We start from the raw sequence: 14,612 nt of genomic DNA, 5'->3' as shown, positions 1-14,612 counted from the left end.
CCTAAAACCGGCAGTTAAACGTTTCTGTATATCATTCTGTAAAGAGAGGTCTCGTGACTGGAATAATAAATATCACTTTTATTATCGTGTGTTGCGTGAATTAATAGAAGAAGCATCGGCAGGACGACCGGTTCATACGGAAATTAAACGTATACAAGCAATACTCTTAAATATGACCGCCCACAAACGTATGGGTGCAAAAATTCGAAGTAGACTGCCTCAGTTTGACCCTGAAGAAGCGGTGTCGATTAGTCACGTGATACAAGAACGACAAAATGCACAACGGAAACTCATTACTGAACTCGCAGATGGAGCGGGTAATAAAATCATAGCACCTAAGGACATACAACGTACAATATACGAGCATTATGTTCGGATGTTTTCGCAGCACCAACCTGCCAATTCAAATTATGATTCTGTTGTGGATGCAGTTACGGAAGTACTTTCCGATGATGATAGAACTAAGCTTGATGAAGATTTCACATTCGAAGAAGTATATAAAGCGGTGAAAGCGGCAAAGCCTTTCTCCGCCCCTGGTGTGGATGGGCTTCCTACATGCTTCTTTCAAACATTTTGGACGCTAGTGGGGCAGACTTTAACTGAGTGGGTCAACGCGGCCTTTCAGCAACATAAAATGGGCAAGACTTCCAAGACAGGTATTATAGTATTAGTACCGAAATGTGCAAAGCCGACAGAGATCACTCATTATCGCCCCATTACACTCCTGTGCAACGACTATAAAATTTTCACACGATGTATGCTTGCACGTTTAATGCCGTACTCAAGCAACTTGGTGGGGGACATGCAATATGTATATGGTGAAAATAAAAACATTTATGCAGTGTTGCAAACGCTGCGTGAAGTGGTTACCAGTAATCATAATAAGAAAAATTTAAAGGATCAAGCGATTTTAGCTTTGGACTTCGAATGTGCATTTGATTCGCTGAACCATAATTATATGTTTCATGTTTTCCACAAAAGGGGCATACGGGGGAATTTTCTCTCAGCACTGCAAGGGCTATATAACAATGCTGAATCGAAAATACAGATTAATGGGTTTCTGACAAAATCGCTTAGCATTGTCACAGGTGTCCGACAGGGAGATCCCTTATCCATGTTGGCTTTTTGTATTTCCCTAAGTCCCCTGCTTGCCTCTTTGGAAGCACGGTTACAAGGAATAACTATTCTGTCAAAGTCGCTAAAAGTTTTAGCTTATGCGGATGATGTCAGCATTTTGGTTCAGTCACCTGTTGATGTGGACACGGTTCATAAACTAACGACGGAATTTGGGGTGTATTCAGGCCTTCACATAAATGTAAAGAAATCATGTTTGATGTTTTTAAATAATTCTCCACCACACACACCAGTTCAACACTTCCCTGTTGTAAACATTGTAAAAATGCTTGGTGTAGTATTTACGCCTTCTTTGCAAGGAATGATACAAGTAAATTATGATCGAGTGATTGGGAGTGTAAAAGCAGTGCTACAAATTAATGAGTTTCGAAACATTAGCTTGCAATCACGAGTCACGTTTGTTAATGTGTATGCTCTTTCGAAAGTGTGGTTTATAGCCAAAATACTTCCGATGCGAATGCTGGATGTAACAAAGCTGAAAAGTGCAGTGAACTGGTTTGTTTGGAATGGGCAGTTGTTACGTGTAAATCACGAGACCTTGTGTTTAGATAATGCTGGGGGAGGCTTGAATCTTGCACACGTGCACCACAAGAGCCAGGCGCTCCGCATTCAAGCGGACATAGAGGCGATGATTCAGAGCCCTGATAGCCTTACAAGTCATGTTCTTCGAGACTGCTTGGCCCATATACAGTTGGATCCCCCCATAAACGTGACTAACCTCCCCCCCAACCTTAGGTACCTCCGTGATACCTTAGTAGAGATTTGCTATGGCTTGTTACAAACTCCTACCCTGCCTGTTCCAGTGGTGTCGCACATATACAGAAGAATGCGTGTAGCGTCTCAACAGGCTGTTAAGATCGTTGCAAGACACCCGGAAGGTCGTTGGCCTGTGGTGTGGAAAAATATACACGCGAGGCATCTCGCAACAAGAATACGATCGGCGTGGTTCGTTATAGTGCATCAAATACTGCTGACTCGAGTGAAACTCTATGATCTGCACATGGCAGATTCATCATTATGTTTAATATGTAACGTGCCTGATAGTTTAGTGCATAAGCTCAGTGAATGCTTAATAACCGCTACGTCATGGAAATATGTTGCGAAACTCGTAAGTGTCATCTGTCGTACCAATGAGAAGAATATTACAATTGATCATCTTCTGTTTCCCAATTTTAGTTATTTCCCTAAAAAGAAACAGAACAGTGTATTGTGGTTACTGGGGCAATATGCTTGGTTTGCCTCTACTTATCAGCAAGCTGACTTTCATGAACAATTTGTGCATTATTTAAGGCACACATTTCAAAATATGTCGGCAAACAAAAAGAACAATGTCTATGCGAATTTTCTAAATGTAATATATCCTAGTATGTAAAACCTGTATAGTAATCATGAAAAGTTTGTTATAATCAGATGTAAATAGTAAAGGAAATAAAATAAAAAAAAAGTTGGTAACGCGTCTGACTACCATGCTAAAGGTCCCGGGTTCGATCCCCGGCTGGTTCAAATCCGGGAACTTTTCTAACGATGGAAGCGGCTCCCGCACCCACCCAGCGTCGAATAACATGGGTACCTGGGGGAAACCTTGGGGGGTAAAGGTGGTCAGGAGCGTGATGCTGATCACATCACCCCCACTCACGACCGGATCAAGAAAGTGTGGGGCGTTACCCCCACACCCTTTATACGCCTTCATGGCGTGGTGCTATGCACAGGGGAGAACTTTACCTTTTTTTTTTAAAGCTTGATATGTGAGGAAAACAGCACATGACCATCAGACTACAACGTATGTACTGTACAAACTGCATAAGGATGTATACCTTGTCAATTGTAACAGAGAACCTGACTCAAGATATCTCAATTTGGAAGACTAGTGCATGCAAGGAACTAAAAGAGGCCAAAACTCTCAGTGTAACAACTTAAATTGAGAGAGAACTTCACATTGTTCACCTGGGAAATTGCCTTCATAAAATAAACATATATTTATACATGAAAACTTTGTGCAATCTGCAGTGGGTTTTTCATGCTCAAGACCATTACAACCAAGCACAGAGTACTATACTCTGTCCAGGGAATCTATGGAGCAAGCAAATGAAAGTAAGTCTCTGCCCAAAAGAGGCTCGAACAATGAAATTTTGCGAGAAAACGGGATTGTGTGGAGAGGCAAAAGGGACTGCAGATACCAGCTGTTTGCATTAGCGTGTACTGCTTTGCTCGCTTTCTCCCCTTCTTTTCCGTTATGCGCAGGATTGCTCCAGAAATCCCCAAGATAGGTATTTGGTGTTGAATGGGAAATCTTGCCTGTATTATATTATCCAAATGTGAAGGATTTGAATTTAAAAAATGATCAAAAAGGAAACCGATGTAATGAGAAATTCATTACAAAATCTTTTTTTAAAACAAATGTCAGTATATTCATATCATCAATTACAATAAATGTTTCTCTCTTTCAAATAATATAACAATTTAATAGAATTTCAATTACTTCTACTTTCAGAAATCAAATTGGGTTGTACATAAATTGAATTTCTCTTAAAAATGTTGTTTAGGATACATTTATAAATACAAAAATAGTATTTTAAGGGTTTAGTTCATCTAAAGTCTTCTAACAAACATTTCGTAACATTACCAAATATACAATACTATTGTATGGTTCAAGAATTATTAAGACTTTTAACTCGGAGTTATTCACATAAAGTATTATAGAGAGTTTTTATACAAAACCACTATTTCTATTTTTCAAAAATAGATTTATTGATATATTATGAAAGTTTACACTATTTGGAGCATTTCTGAAAAATCCTGAAGTTGACAGATGCCACCATTCCCGAGATATATCAAATCAAAAATATCCAATATGGCGGACTATTTTGAAGATGGTGGCCATCAGCATGCAGATGGCGATTGGCTACTCGACTGAAATATGTCTTAGAATTCTAAGTGGTGTAACAGTTGATTATACCAAGTCGCATGCGTAAATACGTACACAAGTAACTTAGGGAAAACGTTGGGTAGCACTTGCTGGTTTCAACAACATGGCCACCATGATCAACAACAGTAACTGATTAGGTACATGAAGAAACACGCTATCTCAACTATGGAGTGAGTGTAGTGTAGTGTAGTGACTGAACGTAATCAAAACTGTACATCACCAGAGTCAAAAAACAGCATGCCGAATTGTGACAGCTGTAAATCACTACGCCTCGAGTGTGAGAGACTGAAACTCAAACCAGCGTCAAAGGAAAAAGTCATCGACGTTCTGAAATTGGACTTTCAAGATGCAGAACAAGAAAGAAGGATTGCCCAAAATCTCTGCGAGACAAACAAGCAAGATAGTTGGAGTGAAGTAGTGAAACGTGGGAGAGTTCAATTCAATCGGCACTATCCATCCACTAATGCCCCAAAAGTAAAGTGCTTGGATAATACATTCGAACATAGCAACACTTTTGCAGCACTCACCGATGAGCCTCGTAAAATTGAAAGTGCACAAAATCAGACTAGGAAGCTTAAATACCAAGAAAGAAGAAAGAGCCAGATAACAAACCCAAACAATGCACTTCAAGATGGAAAAATTCAAAGTACTACAAAACTGCAAATCAAAGAAAATAAACCCAAAGCAGTGATCTTCACCGACAGCCATGGGCGCTACCTGGCCACCAACATGAAAGACTTGCTGAATGAATACATATGGTTCAGTGAAACCCGGGTCAAAGTCAAAACATGTGCTAGAATTAGCTAGGAGGGAGTGCTCTATGTTCAGCTCAAATGACTATGTTGTTATAGTCACTGACTCCAAATCAGGGCAGCGATGCAATATTGGCAATATGTGACACACTGGGATCACTGACTCATATAAATGTAATTGTAACTACCATACCCCACTGATATGACCTCATCCCTCAGTCGTGTGTAAACATCGAAATCCAAAAAATAAATAATCAAATGAAGAACACTTGTAAACACTTCAAAAATATAACTATAATCCACCTTGACACCATGAGCAGAGAATATCATACAGGACATGGACAGCACTTGATTGGATTGATTTGTTGTTTTAAGTCCACTTTATGCACAGTAAGGCTAATCGGGACTGGACCTACAGTTTAAAGTGGGATCCGAACCACTTGTGCCTTCACCGGGTATCGAACCCGGGACCCCTTGATTACAAGGCGATGACGCTACCACTGCGCCATCGGGGAGGCCCGACAGCACTTGAACCAGAAAGGAAAACAGTATGTATGTCAAATGATCCATGTTGTTATTAACAGAAAATCACAGGAAAATCAATCATCCCACTCGGCTGGGAAAAGTGTACTGACACAAGGAATTGGATAACTGAAGCAGCTAGTTGAATCTGACAAGGAAAACACACAGAACACTTTGACTGAAACAAACAACAAGAGCAGCAATGAAAATGATATGGTGAGTGAAGAAGCTAGCAACATTGCTATGAAAGCTGTGAGTGATATTGGTTTCATTGCAGAAAAAGGGAGACAGGTTGAACGCTCTCCCAGCATAAGTGAAAGTGCACAAGAAATGGTGAATAAAAATCCCCAGTGATGTGAAATGTTCTCCAGTAGTAATGTTAATGATAGTGGAGAAGAGGAAAAAATAGACGGTGACTCTGCTGAAGAAATCTGTAAAAATAAGGCAAGTGCTGTAGCTACTATTCTTTCAACAGGTAGGAAAAAACTTTGCCAGTGAAGCTGCAGGATACTTTTTTATGGTAAAAAAATGCAGGAAAAGAAACAGGTACCATAGGTAATAATATTAATAGTAGTATGGTGAAAAATAGCTCAGGAAGTGGCAGAACATCAGCAATCCTGAACATCTTCCATCTAAACGTTCAAGGTCTGAATATAGAAAAAAATTAATATTAGAATAGCACTTAGAGGAAAGGTTAAAAAATGCAGATGTAATCTGCCTCACAGAACATTGGTTAAGCCTGATGAACTAAATTGCATTAATTTTCCAAATTATGATCTAGCTTCAAGCTACTCCAGATTTATCATGGGGTGGGGAGGGTCATGCATTTATTGTAAAAAAGACACAGCAGTAAGATAATGCTTAAAATTTGCTAATCTAAACATTGAAAAACACTTCCAATCATGTATTGTTGAATTACCTAAATATAAAACTGGTAATATGTGTTTATAGAACTCCAGATAGTGACCTGAATATTTTCATAAACAATTTAGACATTATCCTTAATCACTATCAAAAGACCAGTCATAAGGTAGCGGTAGTGGGGGACCTAAATGTAGACTTTCTAAAGAAGAGTATAAATAGTGACCTAAACATATTTCTCAATACATACAATCTAGAAGCTATGGTAAAGGAACCTACTAGAATAGCAAAAAGTTCCAAAGGTGCTCTTGATCAAATTCTTATAAATAAATATGATTCCACATGTTCAGTAGAAGTTTTTGATAGTGGGTTTTCAGACCATCTTGCACAAATTTTTGCACTCTATAATATACAAAAGGGAATAGATGCAACGTGGGTTATAAAACAACCAAAAGATCATTCAGCAGGAACAATTTGGACTATTTCATGTATCTGTTAAAAAGGGAAGACTGGAGTGAGGTATACAACTGTAATACTGTAAATGATGCTGATGACACATTCCTTAAAGTGTTCACATATTACTTTAATGTAGCATTCCCAAAACGACTAATAAAAATGAACCACGTAGAGAAAAAACCTGGGTTACAACTGAAATTGTAGAAGCAAGTGAAAGAATGAGATTCTTAAACAAACTTAAAAGGGAGGGAGATATAACAGCTGAATTTGAGACATACTATGCTAAGTATAAGTTTGAATACAAGAATTTGCTAAAATCAACGAAACAAATACACAATGAGAACCTTATTAGAAACTCACAATAAAACAAAGACAATATGGGATATAGTAAAGAGGGATTGATTGAATTGGTGCTTTAAGTCCACTTTATGCACAGTAAGGCTAATCAGGACTGGACCTACAGTTTAATGTGGGATCTTAAACACTATGTGCCTCCACCAGATAGTAAAGAGGGAAACAAAAGGCAATATTATAAATGGAGAAAACATCACCCTAATGCACAACAGTGAAGCCATAAAGAATCCATTAAAAGTAGCAACAATGTTTAATAAATATTATGTGGGAATTGCACAAAAATTAACTACTTCCCACAACAATAAAAGCAAGGTATACAAGGCAAACATAAACTCTTGTCACAAAACAATGTTCGTGCATCCAGTCTCTACCAATGAAATTAAAGTGATCATCAATAAAATGAAAAGTAAATGGTCCTGCAGTGTAGATGAAATACCTTCCACAATTATTAAACAGAGCAAGTCTCACATTGCCCAACCACTGTGCCACATAGCAAATCTGTCACTCTCAACAGGATTATTTCCAATAAAATGAAAGAAGCCAAAATAAAACCCATAAATAAGAAAGGTGATAAAGAAGACATGGAAAATTACAGACCAGTTTCATTACTCTCGCCATTTTAAAAAATTCTTGAAACTGTCATGTATAATCAAATCAGTTCATTTCTTAGCAAATACCATATCATCAACACATCTCAACACGGATTTTGTAGAGGAAAATCAATGGTCTCAGCTATATTTGAATATCTTGAATATGTGAGGGATCTGTTAGACAATAGGGACCAATGTGTAGGCCTGTTTCTTGATTTGACAAAAGCTTTTGACTTATTGCCTCATAGTCAGCTACTAAAGATGCTAAATCAGTATGGAATAAGAGGCAAAGCAAATGAGTGGTTTCAATTCTATTTACAAAATCATACCCAAGTCGTAGAGATTAAGCAGGTAGACGAAAAAAAGTAGGTGTACAACAACATGTGTCTCAGAACAATGCAAAATAACATGTGGAGTTCCTCAGGGATCTATACTGGGGCCAATATTGTTTGTGTTATGCATAAATGACTTGCCAAAAAGTAAGATCTGTCTTATATGCAGATGACTGGCTCAAACAGTCCAACATTAGTCACAGAATAGAGGAGCTTGATAAGTGGTTCTCAACAAACAAACTAAAACTGAATGTCAATAAAACTATAGCAGTAAATTTTCATCACACAAGGAGCCAACCACGAGGTAACCCTTCTATCAAATTAGAAAACAATGTGGTTAACTATGAGAAATCTGTTAAATTTTTAAGCCTGTGGATCAACGAAAATCTTAGCTGGCAACCACAAATCAACTATTTGGCAGGCAAACTCAGCAAGATAATCTACGCCATCAAGGTAATAAAGGCTACCACAAATTTGGAGACAATGAAAACAATTTATTTCAGCTTATTTCAATCCTTGTTAACGTACATTATATTCTGGTGAAATGCGTACAAGAGTAGGCAAATCTTTATCTTACAAAACAAAGCTATACAAATCATGCCCGACCCTGTGGCCGAGTGGTTAGCACATCGTGCTGTGACGCCAAGGGTCCCGGATTCAAATCCTGGTCGGGCTTGGTTGTTTGTGAATGTCCATTCATCAATTTCATCATTTCATCACTCATCCCCATCTTCGCAAATTAGCCAAGAGGCACAAAATGTGAAGTAAAATAAACTAAATCAAATAAAAAAAAATCAAGAACAAATCATGATGGGGTCAAGACCAAAGGAACCATGTAGGAAGCTATTCAGGGATCTAGGTTTTCTGCCACTCCCATGCTTGTGCATTTTTCACCTGCTCTGCTATGTAAAAGCAAACTTCTATGATTTGTTTAGGTGCCACCATGAGATACACAATTACAACACAAGAAATAAAAATAACTTACTAATACCTGTACACAATACAGTTCTATATGAAAGAGGACCTAAGTACTCAGGGACTCTCTTGTATAACAACCTTCCAAACCACATATAAAACATTGAATCCTGCAAAGCTTTTAAGAAAGATCTGTACAAATACTTACTGGAACACTGCTTCTGCTCAATTGATGAATATCTAAGCTCACAATAATGTATGTATGTATTTTTCTTCATAACTTTCGCTAATTCATATCTTATTAAAAATAAAATAGGTATCGTAAAACATAAACCACATTATACTATACTGATATTGAGGCATCTCAATGTGTATCAGAGGTTCCAAACATGGTGTGGTTCCTGGTAAAAGGTAACCTTTTCATTGCAGAGTCTTATTACATTATGTTGTACTCAATGATATTTTATTATATTCCACAGTTACCATGTATTGTATTGACATCATATTATTGTATTATAATTTTACTATATTTTACTGTAATCATAAATTATATCATTGCTTTATTCTAGTGCATTGTTTATGATACTTTAAACAAACTGACATGTCTGATATCACTGCCTCTATATGCAAATTTATGGATGAAATAAATCTTATCTTATCTTATTCAAAAGTCAATGATTCCAAACTTAACCACTGGACTGTGATAAAGACACACTTTTTTGATGCTGTCCTCCATTTGGAGACACATTTTATGGTGCATCTTTAATTAAAATATATTAAAACTGATATCGTTTTAAAGCTTATAAATTAGGCTACAACTTTTATTCAAAACAATTTTTTGTCATTCAATTTGTTCAAAAGTTACAATGCAAGTACATCAGAAAGTACTAGAAAAAATCACTTTTTGAAGATTATTTTTTAAATTACGGCAAAACCACCAACATTATCGAAAAATTAAACACAACCTTTTTTGTAGCCCATGTCATGGGGATTAAGACTAACAAAATATTATCCATCTACGACCATCGGTTACGGAGATATAGGTCAATAACTGAGAGTTTGTGAAATTGATGTTTGGGGAGGTGCTGGGGGTGGGAATTATTCCCGACATGAAACCTTTATTGACTGGGCTAACATGTACCATCCTGCAGTAGCATTCCCAGGATTTTTGAAAGTGGGGGGGGTATATTTTTTTGGTAGTCAGTCCTCATTTTGCCATTCATGGTGTGTGTGTGTGTGTGTGTGTGTGTGTGTGTGTGTCATGAATAGAAAAAATATACAAAACATAACCAATTTCTATTCTCTTCCCCAGGCCATTACGCCATATTTGATATAAAAGCAGATTGGTCCATGCATTTATTTTGGATATTTTACATTCTGATGGTTGTTTGAGGAGGTAAAGATTAAATGAAAGTTTACTACATGCCAGTAAATTACAGCCTGAAGCTGACATTTTCATAGTGGGTTAGATACCTCAGATGACTGGTCTGATATTGCAGTTGTACAAAATCTGTCAACACACTTCAAGATGGAGACTTTAAACTTACCTTAACAGAATCTTGTGAAAATATCACCTGGTCTGGTTCATGCATTACTAAAATGGTATTTTCTTTTTCTTGCTTTGTATTGTTTAGTAATATTTCCCTCTTTCTTTTTTTGGCAAGGGCCTGTAACAATTATTTCTAATTGATATACATCTCAAATGATGGATGTTAACATCATGATTTTTAATGTTATACATTATTCCTAATTATCCCCAATGTCAGGTTCAACTAATTTTGATTGATGTTGACTGACTGTAGATTATACAAATTATAAGCAGTGGATACATAACTAGTAATCCCTTATAGACATGCCAAAATTGATACTTTGATTAAGTGGCTAAGTTCTAAGACCACTCCATGCCTGTAAAGTTGCCTTATTTTATTTCATATTGGTTGGTTGAAAACTCTACTGGTTAATAGTGGAAGTACATAAGTCACATGAGGCATGCTACTCTCTGATTGGTGCAGGGAAAAGGAATTTGAGTGTTCATGAGCAACTTGAGGTCTGGGCTACTCGAGTTCTGGGTAGCATGCTGGGCACATCACAACAGCACATGCACACAGCAGGTAAGTCAATATGGGTGGTTAATTTGGAACTAAGGGGTAAAATTCTTTGTTACATACACAGATTATACAATACATTTATGCACTGTACACACACACACACACACTACGTAACTAGGTTTATGTTTGGTGATAATTGCTAGACTTTTGAAAGATAATTTTGTTCAAGGTACATTTGTATGTTATCAAGGTGAAAAGTTGTAAGCATTAAGTATTGTATGTCTCAGTATATTGTATCTGCTAGCTTGTGTTAAATATAGAGAAGTTTAAAAGTAATTCATTGAATAAAAGTGAAGAACACCATAATTATCTCTTTAATTGAAAGGCATTGGTAGTTAATATTAATGTTAACTTATCATGAACGTATTTGAGGCTCATAGGACACAATCTCTGGGTCACTTCCACTATATGGTCACATCAGCATCGATTCACTGCAGGAGTTTTGTCCTCCACCAAAACGAGGGCAGTGAAAGTTAATTAGAATTTATATTTACATCTTTATTCAAAATTCTTCAGTGACTTTACGAAAACCTTTCTGATCTTTACACTAGCAATGAAGAATTTGCAACTATATGTACCGTCCAAATTATTAGTGTTTTTTGGTCAGACATTTTGTAAGAAGCAGTCAAGTGACCTTAAATCTCAATGTTGAAATAAAACTCAAAATTGACTCCATATTTGAGAAAAGAAGCAACTTTTTATTTCTCAGGGCATGAGGATAGCAAATTTGATCAGCTTGATATTCAGTAAAATATATGGGTATTCTATCCTTACGAACTTGAACTCATGGTTCAGATTTAAAGAAGCTAACTGGAGTTTTTCCCCTATTAACAAGAAAAATTAAGTACATTATTCATGGTTTTTACCATTCTTGGACCTCATCTACTCACAATTGTCCTTAATTGAAATGAATAAAGGATTGTTTCAAATAGGTTAAGGCAGGGATTCCCAGAGTTATAAAACTCATGTTGCCCTTCACATTTCACATTTTCTGTGCAAGGCCACTGCACTCAACATTTTTGAAATGACCAAAATATATTTGGTGTTTTTTTAAAAAAACAAGATGGTCACTTACCTTACTGCCTTGATAGTTTTAAATTAAAAATATAAAGTCATCATGCAATTACAGAATTGCAGAGCTGTTTTAGAAAAAAAATATATGAGATGTGACTAACTACATACAACAACAAATGCTTGAATATATTTGACAATAGTAACACTTACATTATCAGCTTTGTTTTTTTTCTAATAGCCCCAACATCCCAGAGCATCGTGGTACACAATTTGAAAACCTTTCGGTTAAGCGTTTGAACTGTTCTGATTACCAATGAAGTCATGACAGTTCAAAAGGATTGGGGGGAAGTCAGTATGGAGCAAAGCTACCTGTACCCCAGATCAGGGGCCCTAAAATCAATTGTAACTTTGTAATAGCTTCTGGGAACATATTTAAATCACATCACACATTTGTAAATGCACAGAGGGGGTAGGTAATCATAGTGACAGAAAATATAACTTACATATAATACATTTTATATATATATATTTTTTTTTCTTTCTGTATTATGAATAATAATATCTTGAAGTAAGTCTTGAAGCTATCCTGGTGACGAATGATGAAAAGATTCTCTTTGGCTATCGACCAGGTGAGTTGTGGAAAAGATTCCAAGCTTTCGAGAGCTAATGCCACTCTCATCTTGGAATCTTTTCCACAACTCACCTGGCCGATAGCCCGGGAGAATCTTTTCAACAATAATATCTTGTTCAAATTCAAGCATGCAAAGATATTTCAAAGCAGGTTTTGGATGCCCATTTGAATACAACGACGTGTACAAAAAATATTCCCTGTAAAATTTGTTTCAAATTGAAAGCTCCATCCAACAAAATGTTGATTGACACCCTTTCCTATTTCAATTTTTTTGAGGAACCACCCAGGCACTACTCTAGGGAGAGACATTGGATTTTCAAAACATCACCATTTATTTTGTCCTATGCACTGCCATGTGATGCTGTAGAAAGCTGCTGTTTGTCGTTCTCCATTCTTAAAACATTAGCCCATTCTGAAGTCATTCTGAAGTTGGAGATCCATTAAAATCACAAAACTTGAAAATCATACAGCAAACAACAAATGTTTCTTACAAATGTTGTTTGATATTAAGAAACCTAACAAATGAGGTATCATTTAAAATGTATGAGGTACACTATGGGAACCCCTTAGCAATGCATTCAAAACACCACCTCTCATCTCATCCATTGTATTTTGATGAAGCTACATTGAATGTTTGTGCAATTTATTCTTTATTCAAAGTTACTAGCCTGTTACAAAGATAAGACTCGCCCTGTATATGAAGAAAACATTACTTAAGTAAATAAATATAGTTGAATCTGAGTTATACGTATGTCCAGATGAAGATAAAATAATATGTATAGCTGAGAAATACTTACAAATCAGATTTAGATATCGGGAAAGATTTAAACCTCATTTTATCTCACTGTTTTAGTTTCATTGCATATATAGATATAATGCAGCAACATAGAGGCACCATAACCAATAAATAGATGGTCTCTGAAAAGTGCCATGCTCCATTTCCTCCAAACAATTGTGTTCATGCATTTAAGACAAAACTGTTTAGCAGCAAGAGTCTGAAGTACTTAGTAGTTGTAAGTTTCTGGAAATTTACAATGCATTACAGAAAACAATAATAGTGCAAGCGAAGCGAGCAAGAAAATTTTAGATCCAAATTTTTGCAAACTGTAAACAATATTGATTTAATATGGCACAAAAAATTTTATGGGGCACCACGGCATTCTCTTTTACAATGTTTTTCATTAAGATTGTTTGGTGCCCAGGGCCAACTCCCGCTGCCCTCTAGCAATGGCTCTGAATTTGAGAAGACTCTAAGAAAAGCAGAAATTGCGAGCAAGAAAATTATACGAAATGTATTTTCATTTGTATAAAATTTGATATTGATGTTGGCAATTGCCCCTCTGTGTCCCCCTGCAGGTACATTTGGCCATCTGGAAGTGTCCATCTTGCGTGTCCTTTTGTCCTGCTACTCTTAGATTCTCCTAGTCTTGCTTTCTTTTACCTCAATGTTTGCCCCACTTGCCCCCCTAGAATAGATTTCCATTCAAGGTTGGGGACAGGCAATGCCCATTACCCCCCCCCCCCTGTGGTATTGCCACTGCACCCCCTTCTCCCGTAGTGGCTTTGAACTTTAATCGGCTTGAAAATACTTAATTTTCTTGAAGAGTATAATATAATTTAATAACGGTGGTAAGATTACTCTACAATAAATTTCTGGGTGAAAGTACAATAATGTAGGAGGGACATGGACGTCTGGAAGGGGGGGTCAAGGATGGCCACACTTCCCCCTTAGAGACTGAATGTCAACCTAAAACTATATATTTCATATGTATAATTTGATTTCAGTCATAGTAATTTATATTAAAGCGATAATTTCAAATTCAAGTGGTGTTTTTTAAGGGGGCAACACTATTATGCCCCATGGAAAAATACCTTGCTTGTTCCTCCATGGAAAGAAATCTGCGGACGTCCATGATTAGGAGAGTGTGGTATAAGCGATGCCTAAACCTGCAGCTATTTCAGTTTTAGTTTTATGTGGATTAGCATCCACTTCCTGTATAAATTTTGCTTTATGGTC

This window comes from Lepisma saccharinum, chromosome 2 (assembly GCF_977018435.1).
Source record: "Lepisma saccharinum chromosome 2, izLepSacc3.1, whole genome shotgun sequence".
Taxonomy (NCBI): domain Eukaryota; kingdom Metazoa; phylum Arthropoda; class Insecta; order Zygentoma; family Lepismatidae; genus Lepisma; species Lepisma saccharinum.
The sequence above is the reverse complement of the archived record's forward strand: the minus strand, read 5'-3'. Positions refer to the sequence as shown.